Source organism: Gopherus evgoodei, chromosome 11, assembly GCF_007399415.2.
Source record: "Gopherus evgoodei ecotype Sinaloan lineage chromosome 11, rGopEvg1_v1.p, whole genome shotgun sequence".
Classification (NCBI taxonomy): domain Eukaryota; kingdom Metazoa; phylum Chordata; order Testudines; family Testudinidae; genus Gopherus; species Gopherus evgoodei.
Window position 1 is genome coordinate 21,639,600 of NC_044332.1, and position 11,219 is coordinate 21,650,818.

General features: G+C 40.7%; 1 protein-coding gene across 4 annotated transcripts in view; it reads left to right on the top strand.

The window, feature by feature from the left end:
* The first annotated feature begins 19 nt into the window (after positions 1–19).
* Positions 20–11,219, top strand: part of FAM126B (family with sequence similarity 126 member B) — a 108,162-nt gene continuing 96,962 nt past the window's right edge. For 2 of the 4 annotated variants that reach the window (XM_030579296.1, XM_030579293.1), the window contains exons 1-2: positions 21–134; positions 1,413–1,454. The gene's annotated coding sequence lies outside the window, so the exon portion shown is untranslated. Of the gene's footprint in view, positions 135–1,412; positions 1,455–11,219 lie in introns of all 4 variants that reach the window. The other 2 variants (XM_030579299.1, XM_030579294.1) reach the window with 2 other exon arrangements.

Genomic DNA, 11,219 nt, shown 5'->3' on the forward strand with positions numbered 1-11,219 from the left:
TGGGGGGGAGGCGGAAACAGCCAATGAGCGCGGCGTTTGTTGGGGGAGGGAGCGGCCCAATGGCCGGGCGCGTTGTTGCGCTGCCGGGCTGGCCGCAGAGGAGGCAGGAAGGGGACGGGGAGAGGGGGCGGCAGGTACCGGGGGCAGCGGGTAGGGAGAGGGGGCGGCCGCTGCGCTCCTCGCTGTAGCCGTGGGGCGGGGCCGGGGGAGGTCAGACCTTGACCCTCCGGGGGGCGCGCTGGGCTGCAAGCCCCTGTGCCGGGGCCGCCATTGTCCGCACAGGTGCGAGGGCAGCTGAGACACCGCCCCCCACCCGGGCTGGCACCTGCCATGGCACTCGGGACCGCCGCCCGCCTAGACCCCTCCCGTGGCACTCGGGGATCCCTTCCCCTGCCCCGCATAGACCTCTCCCCGTGGCACTCGGGGATCCCTGCCCTCCTCCCCCGGCACTCGGGGATCCCTTCCCTTGCCCCACGTAGACCTGTTCCCCCGGCACTCGAGGGCCCCTGCCTGCCTCCCCCCATAGACCTGTTCCCCCGGCACTCGGGGACCTTTACCTTCCTCCCCCGGCACTCGGGGATCCCTTACCCTGCCCCACGTAGACCTGTTCCCCCGGCACTCGAGGGCCCCTGCCTGCCTCCCCCCATAGACCTGTTCCCCCGGCACTCGGGGACCTCTACCCTCCTCCCCCGGCACTCGGGGATCCCTTACCCTGCCCCACGTAGACCTGTTCCCCCGGCACTCGAGGGCCCCTGCCTGCCTCCCCCCATAGACCTGTTCCCCCGGCACTCGGGGACCTTTACCCTCCTCCCCCGGCACTCGGGGATCCCTTACCCTGCCCCACGTAGACCTGTTCCCCCGGCACTTTGGAACCCCATGCCCTCCCCGACCTCTCACCGTGGCACTTGGGGATCCCTTCCCTTGCTACGCATAGACCCCCCTCCCCGTGGCATTCGGAGACCTTTCTCCTTACAGACACTTTTCTCCTCTGGAGCTCTCTCTTACTGACATCACAGTCCCCAGAAGAGACAGGGATCTAGCTCAGGAACCCCGATATCAAGACACGCAGCAATAGTTGTGAGGAAAGCATAGAATTTGGCAGCATAAGTACACAAGCTTAATGATAGAGACATTTCTGTATCTACTGGTTATGTAACCTCTCTGTTATACTCATACACACTGACACTCTCCTACAGAAAGAGCGATGCAGAGTGGGAAGGAGGTCTGCACCATACAGATCTCTATGGAGATACCCTCTTCATGCACACGCTATATACACACACACATATAGTCAGAGAGAAGAACGTATTGTAATTGTGCTGGTACTCAAATCTAGAGAGAGAACAGGTTTTTCTTAAGTGATAGATTGGATTATTGGGTCTCAATATACCCTCAAATATTTGTTTTCTCAGGAAGAGTTGGGAAACGTGGAATTCTGGAATCTACAGTAAAAGGTAAATGGAAGTTTGGCATTTCTTTGGGCAGAGATTCTCTAATGTAATTACTGTTTTATTCCCTTAGCTAATTGCCACTAGGGAATGTATGAAGAGAACGATTAACAGGACTGTAGTAAGAAGACTCATAATGGCAACCTTTGTGTGCCATTTTCAAGAGTTAATTATATTTGCACCTGGTTATTGCAAATTGTTTTTCCCTTCATGATTGTGTGTGTAGTCCTTGCTTTTTGTTCTAATCTGTAACGTAAACACTGTAATCATTACTTAATTGTAGATTTTGCTGTAACGCCATTTTTTGAGGCAGTGTACACATGTTGAAATGATTTACCACATTTTGCTTTGTATAGGCATAAGCCTGGGTCTGTAGCATGAGACCGACCAATTTTAAGATGAGCTTACATAGAAGATTCTTCTGTTAGTATGTAAATGTTATTTCTTTTGGGATTTCAAATGTTGCTTTTGTTATTAAGATGCTCAAGTAGAGGGTGAAGACTGGAGTTTTAGTAGGAATTCCATTATCATATTATTAATAGTGAAACTGTTCTGGGTAGAAAGACTGTCTCTATCTGCTTTCAGAGGTTAATATTTTTCACTGATATAAGATCTGTAAGATCTTTGTACTGTGGATGCAGTGTCAGAGCTGGGGAAGGCAAACATGTTTGCTTTCTTTGGTTGGGTTTTTCATGAAGGTTTTGAGTACATAAAGAGAGGTTCATCTATCTCTACCTGTGAAATGCTTCCCTTCCTATTGTGGCTAGTGAATGTTGTTGGGGACTTGCCTGAGGTTCATTACTGCTGAAGATTGATGTTTTCCTCAGGGAGTTAAAGTTGCAGTTGATCTTTAAACATATTGTTTTCCAGCCTTGTTATTAATCTTCCTTTGAGGAGGAAGCTATGATTAGCTTCTGATTCCTTGGAACTTTATTGATTCTGCATTCATGGAGTTCTGCGTGCTTAAAGAAATATTAACTCCTGAATTGTATAAACTGTTCAAGTGTTTCTTGTATGCTCTTGAAATAACTATAAAGTAGTGACAACCATTTTCTGAAAACATAATAATTATTTGGAGAATAAGTGTATTATCTGTTATGAAGGTACAAGAACATGTATAACTAGGATTCTGAACTTGAAAAACAGTTTAGTAAATTTTAATGTAAAACCACCATTCTGTGTGGTAGAACAGCACTTTTATATAAGTAGAATGTTGTTAGCCAGCACAACCATACTGTATGAAATTCTTACCTGAATAGAGCTGTAGTAGCAGTCTGTGGAGCAGAAAATGAAGAAACCTTGAGCAGAGCCCAGGCACAATAATAACAGATAATTTATAAACGTTCTACATTCTTATAAGACATGCTCTGGTTTATCTACCACAACAAAAGGTTAATGTCTCATAAGAAAACTTCTTGCCCTGCAATTAGCATTCTTCTTCCAGCTGTGTGCTCGTGTCAGACTAATGCATTTGAGTGTAAGGTTTCTTTTTTCTGTTCAGTGGTAGCAGACAGAGAAGACAGAGATGGTATATTGGAAATGCTTTCTTTGGCACACACTGTTCTAAAATCTTGTGTACAGCTATAGTGCAATAAGAACAATAATAAATATGGAGCCAGAAGGCTATAATTGCCCAAGAAATGATGTGGCCACTCTCAAACTCAAATACAATATCTCGTTCTTTGCTTTATGCCCATTTAATGTAATCAGGGTCCCATGTAGTCTGCACAACACTTGAACTGAAATGCATCCTCAATGTCAGTTTATTCTCCTGCCATGAAATATCCTTCATTCTTAACCCAACCCTCCAGAAAAACCTCTAGTTCATATTTGAAAATACTAATAGATGTAAAATTCACCAACAGTTATTTTCATTAAGGGATTTTTTTTTCTGTAGTCTGTAGGCTGCCTAAGTTCAATCACTGGCACAGAACTGCATTCCCCCCCTCATGTTTACCATGAAAGTAGGAATTTTTAATTTCAGTAATCCCTTTCCCTGGTCCTTGCTGCTCTAGTCTCCAGGCAGCTCAGTTTGCCACCTATGCTTCTAGTTTCCTCTCATTCTCTGGCTGCAAGCTGCCCTGCGGGTCTGGTTTCCTGACTCCTTGTTACATGAGTCCCTAGAATAATGCAGGGAGCTCACACTGTAATCCAGTACTACCTGTTTGACAGCTGCAAAAGTGTCCCAGAAGATCAGAGATACAGAAAGCAAAATGTCAGGCCATTCGCTGCTGCAAAATGGTGAATGCTGTTGCAAAAATCCTGAATTTTGTGGCGTCCTGGAAAATGCTAAATTCTGTGGATGAAGAATCGTTTAATATTTGGAAGGTTATCTTCAAAACTATTATTTTTTTAAAACCAGGTTTCTGTTTATTAAAATGAAAATTCTGCAGAAGTTGATGGCGTTTACCCAGGAAAGCTTTCTAATTGCCCTGGGTGAGAGTCCACTGGATTTTAGTGGACTAAAATAAGTAGACTTTGTGATGGAAATATCTTAGGTTAACTTATCATAAGTTAAAGATTGATTATTTTTTAATGCTGAAAATGTATCAAATATAATTCCTTACAGATTTTACATGCTAATTAAATGTTAACTACTTTTATGTACAGAGGACTGTTCTTGTATGGGCTGAATCAGTTACACTGGTATAATTTAGCATATGGTATAGATGCATAACTAACACTACAGCAGGATATGGAGACTCATGACCAATTAGTTGAAATAACTGGAAGAAAGTGGGAGGAGTTCTTCCAAACAAATGTCTCTTTGGGTGAGGGTTGGAACAGACAAGTCATCAATGTCCCAGTGTGTGCTACCAAAGTAGGACACACACCTAGTATCACTGCTTGAGTATTTTGCTTATTTCTATCTTAAATTTAGTAAAAGCCAAGGTGGGAGGTTTTCAAAAATTGAGATCTGCCACCTTTTAGGGCTTTGGAGATGGATTAAAGAAAAACCTATGTAGAATATTCTATTTTCTAATAACGGCTATTCCCAAAATGGCTAATGAAGAATTAATTAGATATCAACTGACATGTTTAAAATGAATTGATTTTATATTTGACTGAACACAAATCTCCACATTGAGATACTGACATGATGAGATTTGAATTTTGAGATCAGCCTCCCCTTATTTGCTTTGAATCCTTGGACTCTCCTGTTAAATGACATACTTGGGCTAGCCAGTCATTTAAAAATGTTTGATTCTGGGGATATACTTGTATAACTACTGTGTATCAAGATGAGACTGTGCATCTCAAATGGCTGCTTAGATACAGATTCAATGCAATATTGGCTTACTTGATCCTGTTCAGGGAAAAGATTTTCTAACTAAATTGGAAAAGGTATTAGAGTCCCTTTTTAATTAGTTATTAAAACAATATTAAGTCTAGCAGACCTAAAATTAGCCTACGAGCCAACTTTGTTTTGGTGTGTGAGTCTTTACATGACCAGGTATGTACATGTCTCTGCATCTCTATGATCTGCCTGCTCTATTCTGGTGAGCAGCAGGATATTAAGAAACACAAAAATCTTGCTCTTCAAGATCTGTGTATACAATCTATATTGGGAGTCATGGGTTTCCAGTCCCTTGAGTGGTACATCTCTAATTTTGGGAACCATGGGTTGTCAGATGCTTGACCTAAAGTGAGTTATTCCTGCAAGGAATGAAATGAAAAAGCATCGCACTACTCATATGTCAGATGTTTGTGTTCGCAATCAATTGTTTTAATTACAGGGGAAGCATCTGTGTACAGCTTCTGTGTTTATGCCATGGGGCAAAGGGTAGTGGATGCTAATAATATATACTCACACTCTGCGAAGGTTATATTAACTGTAGCACTGTGTGTGTGTCTTTTTTAACTTGGAGTTTCCTTTGTAATGTTTTGTTTTGTATGCTGGTTTATATGGCAAGTCATTCCTTCCTGTAGGAGAGAGTCTGTGCAAGGAACTGTATTTTGCAGATAAGATTCATAACTCTATTTTTAAATAGGTTAGTTGGTTGATGCTGATAGTAATTCTTTTTTGTGCAGTTTATCCCAAATTGAATGCGTAGGATAAAGAAGGCCTCTACCCGAATGTTTGAGTGCTCTGAGGATTCTTGCGTTGAAACATGGAGAATGACAGGTAGTGTTCTTTACTTGTATTAGATGTGCTGTGGCTCTAGTAGTAAATAATACCTTGTAATACTAGAACCTCGAGGTTTTTAAGGCTGGGCTTGACAAAACCCTGGCTGGGATGATTTAGTTGGGGTTGGTCCTGCTTTGAGCAGGGGGTTGGACTAGATGACCTCCTGAGGTCCCTTCCAACCCTGATATTTACTTAGTCAGCTAAGGCTGTCAAAGCACTTTATAAAGGTAGTTAAGTATATCCCAGTCTTATAGATTAGGAATTCAGATATAGATGTACTAAGTGTTTTGTTCAAGGTCACACACTGGTTTATTGGAGATGTGGGCAATAGAAACAAGGAGTTGAAATCATGGCTCCACTGAAGTCAATTGATTGTTTTTACCATTGATTTCATTGAAAGCGGTATTTCACACTAGGTCTCCAAGCTCCTGTTCTAACCACTAGACCTATTGCCTTGCTGAAAGTAACTGAAAGTAAACTTCAGCGGGTGTAAATAATAAATGCTTTTTGTGCCATAACCCTGACATATGTTGTTATTTCTTGTAGGACTGTAGTAGTAGAAGTAGTTGCCCAATATAGCATTTATTTTGTTTTGGGAGAAAAATGTTTTTCCAAACTCTAATGTTATAATAAAACTTTTCTAGGAAAAACAACGGGATAAGTGAATCCTTGGTGACACTCCATGTACTTCACTGGAGTTACACTACAAATGATTATAAATCAGAGTCTTTTAAACAAAGTAATGTGTCCCTCGGTTTATAAATTATAAGGAAATTTAACAAAGCACCAGCATAATAAAAGCCTGAATCCTTCCATTGGTTGTAACTGGAAAATTTAATCCTTTTTAGACTGTTATTCTGTTGGTCCAGAAGCTGGTGAAAGGGGGAGCAGGGGGGAATTTAGATGCACAGTAGAAAATGGCCAGCCTTTTATTCTTGTTTCTTCATAGCTAGGAATCAGTTTTGTTCAAAAGTCTTGGGCTGTAGCAGGTTTCTTCTAAATACTTAATTAGTATGGCTATTGTGTTCGATCCTTAAGATGTTGACCAAACTGTAACTACTGTTTGATGGTAACTGACCTATTTCAGTATGGTGGGTGGATTGTGGAAGTTTCTAATGTTTTTATTGTCAAGTTCCTGGAGAGTATTAAACTGTAAAGTGCTGTTCTAGAGTAAAGTACTGTTCTAGAGCAGACCACAAACTAAGGCCTTCAGTAGCATGCTTCGTAGGAGCTGCTCTATTGTCTTGATTTGTATTTCCAAAGATAAGTTTAGAAAAATCTTTGAAACCATCAGGCTCTTTAAGTGCTGTCATGTCTGCTCCTTGTTACTTAATCTAAAATAGAGTGCAGCAAGGATTAAAAGGAATCTTGAAAGTGTATAAAGTGAATTTAGGAATGAAAGGAATAGATTGAGCTAATGTTTTTAGTTCAGTATTCATCAATTGTTTCTGTACTGTTTAATTTCATGAGCATTCTGTGACAGCAACATTTACTGCTGTTAGATTGGAACCTCCATGAATGCTTCCTGATTTGTCTCTGTCAGCAAAACAGCTGCTATATTACCATGGCTGCCACCTTCTACCTCTGTTTATATCTGTGTACCTGCCACAACTACTTCTTCTCATCTGCTTTGGTCCCTCAATTTCTCCACATGCCAACTGTCTGCCGATGCTCGGAAAAGATGGAGAGACCTCTTCCTGCCTTCTTCTGTGAGTTTGTGTGAGGTACTCCATGGCCCCTCACCCCCAACTTTCTGGGATGGGAGATCTTTGCCAGTCCCCTTATTGTGCTGAGCTATAGGGAATGAGATGGCAATTAAAATTTTCAAACTCTTTTTGGCAAGCAGGAACTAAATATACAACAAGGCTTATTGTATACCAGCAGGTTAGTGAGTCTAAGCACCAAAGCACTGGCTGGGAATACGGCCCCTTGGTATGGATTCTAACGGAGGACGTAGAAATTTGGGATGCATTTATGTGCATGTAGTTTTTATGGATTGGGAGTATGTAGACTGTCCATGCAATATGTGCAGCAGTTCCATGCTAACACCAGTAACTGCTGCCATTACAGAATTTCTCAATTTTATTTTTTTCTTATTTTGCTTGCTAAGACTCTATCTATTGTTCTTTGTATATATGAGAGTGGACTTTTTGTGAGAGAAATTTTGAGAATTTTTCTTAACACCACACATGGTATGAGTGTTGAGTTGTGGTATGGATGAGCATGTGGCTTGGACAAAGACAACCCTTAGGGGAGGATCTATTAATGGAGATTCTCTGTGTCCTAGTAAGGAGGAGAGGATGGAAGATGGTAAATATGGGTGTAGGATCTGATGAGAAATAGTCAAATGAAAAAGAATCCCATTTAATTACCTCATATAATGGCAGACAGCTAAAAAGTGGAAAGTATTTAAAGTGCTTGTATACCAGTGCTGGAAGTCTAAATAAGATGGGTGAACTAGAGTGCCTTGTATTAAATGAGGATATTGATATAATAGGCATCACAGAAACTTGGTGGAATGAGGATAATCAGTGGGACACAGTAATAACAGGGTACAAAATATATCAGAGGGACAGAACAGGTCATGCTGGTGCGGAAGTGGCACTATACGTGAAAGAAGGCATAGAGTCAAATGAAGTAAAAATCTTAAATGAACCAAACTGTACCCTAGAATTTTCATGCTCCAAAAATAAGAATATAGCAGTGGGGATATATTACCAACCACTTAACCAGGATGGTGATAGTGGCTATGAAATGCTCAGGGAGATTAGAGAGGCTATAAAATAAAATAATAATAGTGGGGGATTTCAACTATCCCCATATTGACTGGGTTCATATCACCTCAGGATGGGATTCAGAGATGAAGTTTCTTGACACCTTCTTCTTGGAACAGCTAGTCCTGGAACCCACAAGAGGACAGGCAATTCTTGATTCAGTCTTAAGTGGAGCATAGGATCTGGTCCAAGAGGTGAATATAGCTGAACCGCTTGGTAATAGTGACCATAATATAATTAAATTTAACATCCCTGTGTCAGGGAAAACCCCACAGCAGCCCAACATGGCTTTTAATTTCAGAAAGGGGAACTATACAAAAATGAGGAAGTTAGTTAAACAGAAATTAAAAGGCACAGGGCCAAAAGTGAAATTCCTGCAAGCTGCATGGAAACTATTTAAAGACGCCATAAGAGAAGCTCAACTTAAATGTATTCCCCAAATTAAAAAACATAGTAAGAGAACCGAAAGAGTGCCACCCTGGCTAAACAACAAAGTAAAAGAAGCAGAGAGACAAAAAGGTGTCCTTTTAAAAAATGAAAGTTAAATCCTAGTGAGGAAAATAAACTCTGGCAAATAAAGTGTAAAAATATAAAATTAGGAAGGCCAAAAAGGAATTTGAAGAACAACTAGCCAAAGTCTCAAAAAGTAATAGCAATTTTTTTTTTTTAAATACATCAGAAGTGGGAAGCCTGCTAAACAACCAGTGGAGCCACTGGACGATTGAGATGCTAAAGGAGCACTCTAGTACGATAAAGCCAGTGCAGAGAAACTAATGATTTATTTGCATCAATCATCATGGCTGAGGATGAGAGGGAAATTCCCAAGCCTGAGCCATTCTTTTTAAGTGGCAAATCTGAGGAACTGTTGCATATTAAGGTGCCATTAGAGGACGTTCTGAAACAAATTGATAAACTAAACAGTAATAAGTCATCAGGACCAGATGGTATTCACCCAAGAGTTCTGAAGGAACTCAAATGTGAAATTGCAGAACTACTAACTGTGGTTTGTAAACCTATAATTTAAATCCGCTTCTGTACCACATGACTGGAGGATAGCTAATGTGATGGCAATTTTTTAAAAGGGCTCCAGAGGTGATCCTGTCAATTAGAGGCCAGTGAGCCTGACTTCAGTACCAGGCAAACTGGTTGAAACTAGAGTAAAGAACAGAATGATCAGACACATGGAGGAACATAATTTGTTGGGAAAGAGTCAATATGGTTTTTGTAAAGGGAAATCATGCCTTACCAATCTACTAGAATTCTTTGAGGATGTCAATAAGGATGTGGACAAGCGGGATCCCATGGATATAGTGTACTTAGATTTTCAGAAAGCCTTTGACAAAGTCCCTCAACAAAGGCTCTTAAGAAAAGTAAGCTGTCATGGGATAAGAGGGAAGGTCCTCTCATTGATTGGTAACTGGTTAAAAGATAAATGGTAGGAATAAATGGTCAGTTTTCAGAATGGAGAGAGGTAAATAGTGGTGTCCCCCAGGGGTCTGTACTGGGACCGTCCTTTTCAATACATTCATAAATGATCTGGAAAAAGGGGTAAACTGTGAATTGGCAAAATTTGCAGATGATACAAAACTACTCAAGATACTTGAGTCCAAAGCAGACCACGAAGAGCTACAAAAGGATCTCACAAAACTGGATGACTGGGCAACAAAATGGCAGATGAAATTCAGTGTTGATAAATGCAAGATAGTGCGCACTGGAAAACATAATCCCAACTATACATTTAAAATGATATGGTCTAAATTAGCTGTTAACATTCAAGAAAGAGATCTTGGAGTCATTGTGGATAGTTCTCTGAAACATCTACTCAATGTGCAGTGTCAGTCAAAAAAGCTAACAATGTTGGGAATCGTTATGAAAGGGATAGATAAGAAGACAGAAAATATCATATTGCCTCTACATAAATCCATGGTACACTCACATCTTGAATACTACATGCAGATATGGTCGCCCATCTCAAAAAAGATATATTGGACTTGGAAAAGGTTCAGAAAAGGGCAACAAAAATGATTAGGAGCATGGAACAGGTTTCATATGAGGACAAAATTAATAAAACTGGGACTTTTCAGCTTGGAAAAGAGACGACTAAAGGAGGATATGATAGAGATCTGTAAAATCATGACTGGTGTGGAGAAATTAAATAAGGAAGTGTTATTTACTCCTTCTCATAACACAAGAACTAGGGGTCACCAAATGAAATTAATAGGCAGCAGATTTAAAACAAAAAAAAGGGAGTTTTTTTTCCCACACAACGCACAGTGAACCTGTGGAACTCCTTGCCAGAGGATATTGTGAAGGCCGAGACTATAACAGGATTCAAAAAAGAACTAGATAAGAGAATAGGTCCATCAATGGCTATTAGCCATGGTGTGCAGCGATGGTGTCCCTAGCCTCTGTTCGCCATAAGCTGGTAATGTGCAAGAGGTGATGGATCACTTGATGAGTACCTGTTCTGTTCATTCCTTCTGGGTCACCTGGCATTGGCCACTGTTGAAAGACAGGATACTGGGCTAGATAGACCTTTGGTCTGACACAGTATGGCTGTTTTTATAATCTTATTTTGTATTCTGTTTTGGTTAATTACCCTTGTTGACTTTGAATATTTTAGATCTTTTTGTTGGTTCATAAACACCATGCTTTAAATTTGTTTCAGAGAAGAGTGGGAGCATGGAGTTACCTGTTGAAGGTGTTTTTTTGCACACTTGTGCTAGCTAAGAAAAATAATTTTTGACTATCTTTAATAATACACGTTTGTGATAAACAAAGTCTATCCTAATGTGGTTACCAATGGAATGATGAAGTGGATATACCTTGTGTTGCAGGAATTGCTCTTCAAACTGGACTTTATGCTCT